The sequence below is a fragment of the Lutra lutra genome, chromosome X (assembly GCF_902655055.1).
Source record: "Lutra lutra chromosome X, mLutLut1.2, whole genome shotgun sequence".
Taxonomy (NCBI): domain Eukaryota; kingdom Metazoa; phylum Chordata; class Mammalia; order Carnivora; family Mustelidae; genus Lutra; species Lutra lutra.
Window position 1 is genome coordinate 17,035,561 of NC_062296.1, and position 4,772 is coordinate 17,040,332.

At 55.3% G+C, this 4,772-nt stretch overlaps 1 pseudogene; it reads left to right on the plus strand.

The window, feature by feature from the left end:
* Positions 1-485: 485 nt before the first annotated feature.
* Positions 486-3,802, plus strand: LOC125092411 (vegetative cell wall protein gp1-like; annotated as a pseudogene).
* Positions 3,803-4,772: the final 970 nt, after the last annotated feature.

The following is a 4,772-nucleotide window of genomic DNA, read 5'->3' on the forward strand; positions in this document are numbered from 1 at the left end:
TTTCCCTAAGACTTTAGAGCTGGCAAGGGTGATCCAGATAGTGCCAAAGTGCCTCAATTTATTTTCTCTTACTATTATTTCCTTCAGAGGTAAGACTCTTCCCCACCCTCATTCCTGTCTCCCACCCCTCTGCTTTTCACCGTACACTTTTCCAAGATTCAGCCGTTGGGGGACAGCGGGGGGGGGGGGAGGGATTGAGAGTCACACCCTTCGCTCCACCTGCCAGTCTCGAAGTCAAACGGTGAAGTCCTCAAAAGTACGTCGATCTGGAATGACGCGTCTTAGTCCTACCCTTTGCTTTATTCCTCGCCTTTGGGTGGGACTTGACGGGGCTTCCTTCTGGTCATCATGTCTTTCTCCACCTGCAGGTACCCCAGAGCGACCCCCGCCTTCGTTGACTCCGAGGGGATGCAGCAGCAATTCATGTTTTGAAGTGCTTTGAACGGTTCAAAACGTGAGGCGCTGCTATACCCCCTCGCGGGGAAGTTGGAAGGTTGGGTTCTGCTGGACGCGTGTTCCTGCCGGGCGCCCGCTCCCATAGGCCAGTTCGGGAGCAGGTAGGTGGGCGGGGGCTTTGGTCTCTCCTCTTCCCTCTGCGCCGTCCCCCGAGTACGAGGCACCGCGGTAGTCCGGGGGAGGGCGCCACCGCTGGGCGAGGACCTGGGGTGGTCGAGGGCCGCGCTCAGGCAGTGCGCGCTGAGCAGAGCAGGGACGCGGTGGCCAGCACTCAGCCGTGCCCTAGCAGCGGGAACAGTACTGCAGTAGGCGATCGGTGCTCTGGAGTATTGTTTCTGCTGCCCGGGCAAGGCTGGGACTCCCGTACGGACCCACCCGCCTAGGTAAGTCCCAGCGCAGCGCCTGCAGGTGCCCGCCCCGGGAGCAGGGAGCTGCGAGGCGGGGAACTTAGCGTGTTAGCCTTCCATCAAAGGTTTGCCCGTGTTTGAATATGTAAATGATTGTGAAAGATGCTTCCGGTTAGCACCCCTTTCCCTGCCCAGGTGAAATATAAATGATTTCAGAAATCCCTTCCGGATCACCTGGAATACCACCCACACGACAGAAGGCAAGAAGGACCACCTTCAAGCCCCAGCAACTCAGTGGGGGCCGGGTATTGGAAAAGGAGCAAGAGGAGGCAGGAAGGGTGAGCGGGCGCTCTGTGGCTCCTGGTAACTGGCTCAGATCCTGCGTGTGGGGAGGGCTTTGGGGTCCAGGAAAGGCGCACGTTTCTGAGCCCTTCCCAACACCCTCTTTCCCTCCCCCCACCCCCCCAGCTGTGTTGCGGGGAGCTTCCTGGGGGCTGGGGCAAGGACCGTTCTGGCGAGGCTCCGGGCCTAACATGAAGGTGAATCCCAGCGTGTGGGCGGGAAGGCCCTGACCTGCCCGATCTGAGGCCTGCAGGAGAGCAAGGAATGAGGCCCTGCGTTTTCTAGCTGCTTCTCGCCTTATCGCCCCAAATCTGGCCCCAGAACTCCACTCTGGAGGCGCTGCCCCAAGGCCACCTTTGTCGCTCCAGGGGCCTCACGGAAAAGAAATGTCCCCCCCTGGCAGGGTACTGGCCTGACACTTCCCGAAGAAAATGGCAGCACCCGAGCTGTCCACCGAGGGCCCTTCCCGCCCGGGGCACTAGGGCTCCTTCGTGCCGCAACTCCACCGACCTCTAGAGCCACCTGCACCCCTCGCGGGGGTCCCAGGCGTCTGGGAGCGGGATGGCCGGCCTAGAGAAGAGCCGGCCCAGGCCTGACTCGTCCTGTGAAAGGCGCCGCAGGGACACATGGCTTTGGGCCTGGCGTCTGGGCGGGTAGAGGACAAAAGGAGGTGCGGACTCGTCCCCACGCTTCAGGCCGTCTTAGAAGCGACCGAACACCAAGAGCCCCTCGGGCCTGCACGGGCTGCCTCGAGCTGGCCTTGCGGGCGGCCCCGGCCCGGGGTCCCGGCAGCTCTGCGGGCGGGCAGGGTGGGGAGGCCCGGGGTCGCGGGCGGCCGGGAGTCGGGCAGCCCCCAGAACCCACGCGGCCGCGCTCCCAGACTCCCTTGCGCCCGCGGCAGGCGCGGGGGGCGCTTTGGGGGCCCTTGCGGCCCCTCGGGCTCCCCGGGGCCCTCTCCACCTCGCCGGCCCGTCGGGCGCGCAGTCCCCAGGCCCGGGAGGCGAACGGGTTCCCGCGCCCGCCTTTCCCCTGCCCTGGGGGCGGGGGGTGCCGGGAGGCACCTGGCAGCTGCCCTCCTGCCTCTCACCGGCCTCCCTCGTCCCTCTCTGCGCCGCTCTGCACGGGCGCCCCTCGAGCCAGAAGGAGGCCCGGGGGCAGCCGGCGCCCAGCTTCCCCCTCCCCAGCCCCCCCCCCCCCAGGACGGCGCCCCCGCCTTCCGGCTCCCTCCAGTGGGCGCCTGCAGGACCCAGGTGAGCCGGTGGCCCCTGGGGCCGCGGGGGGCGGAGGGGGGCGGGAGCGGGGGGCGTTGCCTTCCAGAAGCCAGGCGGCCCTTTGCCCCGGGCCCCCCCACCCCACCCAGGGACCTCGAGATCCAGGGCGCCCACTCAGCCCTCTGACTGCGCGGCGCCCTTTTCTGACTTAACACATTCATCTTGCGCCATTATTCACACTGGTCCAAGTCGCAGTGTGAGATTTCCGCCCCCCCCCCCAGGACAAAAATGTGAATAAAGCAATATTTTAGTGAAACATTTCTGTGTTAATTAAGAAGATGGCAATTCGTTCCAGACTATAAATTCTCTTTAACAACTCTCCAAGGTATTCTTTAAAATTTTTTCAGCATTGCTAAATGTGCATCATAATGTGTGAGAGACTTGTGTAAAGTGAATCTATAGTCGGCTGAACAACCGATCCAACGTTACACCTTCAAGGGGGCACCTTCCACTGTTTTCTCATGTTTTTCTCCCCCAACACGTGTTATTTGTTAGCGAGGAAGCACACGGCATCGTATTAAGTTTATTAGGCAGATGTGGCTCTTAAACTAGGAAAAGCTTAATCTAGCTCTGAATTTGAAATTTGACATTTCTTTAAGTTGTGGGATAAGACATACAGGTAGCTTTTAGAACCCAGAATGGAACATAAAAAAAAAAAATCACAGGAATATTTTTTTGAAGACATCCAGCACCTCCGTTTAGCAGTACTGACTTTTTTTTTTCCCCCCAACAAAGGCATACTACAGCAACACTCTTGGCCCGGATCTGGATACAGAAGACTCCTGTTTCAAGAAAATACAATCATCTCTCAAAGTCTGTAATTTATATGCATTTTTAACTCACTAGGTATTGAAAATCACCCAAGTGTCCCACAACACGGGGTAAAAATCTAATCAATGACTGAGTGTACTATTATACATCCTTTAAAAATGTTATTGGAAAATGTTTTATGATCTGTAAGGTGAAGTACCCACTCCCACCATTTCTTTCTCCTCGCCACTCCCCCAGACCCATGCATCTTTGTTCCAGCTGGCACATTCAACTTGATTTTCCCGTCAAATGAGTCCGTTACAAGGGGAACATCAATTGATTTGAACAGATGTGTGTCAGTGTTACTTGGGAAACTAGATGCCAATAACCAGGGCCACAAAAAAAGGCAGTGGTTGCAAGTCTGTAGTAATTTATGGGGGCATGCAGACAAGGACTCAAGTGGAACCCCAAACAGGAAAACACTTGGATATACTCCAGTGCCAAGAGACTGAATGAATGCTGCTTGTGATTTCCATTAATACAGGCAACTGTCTGATTAAAAAGACCCAAGAAGGACTCTGCAGTGCAAATTATTTTGCTGTTTTTCAAACACCATACCTATCAGATCCTCAAGGCAGATGGGGTGGCTACATTTGTTCCCCCCAGTCCTCCTGGGTCACAGAGCTCAGGGCAACACTTGGGGCCAAAGTGCTCCTACACAGGTGGGAGTTCACTTCTAGGCAGCTCTGCCAAGACCGCCATGCAAGATGAAAGTAAAAATAGGTTCAGAAAGCATGTTTTGGAAGAGCATGGAGTTTATTGACAGGTCTGAAGGACTTGAATCAAGGGCTGAATATCCCAGTCAGCATAACTTTTTAGAGAGCTATTTTCCCATGGGCTGGCAGCATAACTTACCTTCATAACCTTAGAACTTTATATACGCATTTGTATTTCAAATGATTACATTGCTCATAAACCATATATATATGGTTTTTATATATATATATATATATAATATATATGGTTTATATATATATGGTTTATATACCATATATATGATTTATATATATATGTGTGTGTATATATATATATCACCAATGATAGCAAGTGTGTAACTCCCTGGTCCCGCGCACCCCACTCACCCCGCCCACTAGTTACTGCTTGAAGAACAAAGATCTACTAGCTCTTCTAGCCTATTTCACCTATCCACCACCTTTGCCTCCCTCTCCTCCCTCACAACTGATCTTTTTGGCAAGTTCAAAAAGGTTTAGACCCCTGTTGGGGATGGGGATAGTAAATCGAGCCATTAGGGAGGAGCCCTGAAAAGATCTCCATTTCCCACCTGGAGCAGCTGGCGGTGGGGGATGGGTGGGTCTGGGGGGGGGGTAGTCCTGGCTTCACCCTCCCCCAGCCAGCCAACGCACTTAGTCTGGGAGCTGAGCACTGGGCTGGGAGTCCCGATTGCTTTGAAGTATGATTCTCTGGAGAGGCATCTCCCTCACCTGTCCCCCTTTCCCCACCCCCAGCCGCTCTCCAGACCAGACTCTTCTCCTAAGACCAGATCTTTTAAAGGCCTGGCCACAGAAACCGCAATAGCGAGAATCCC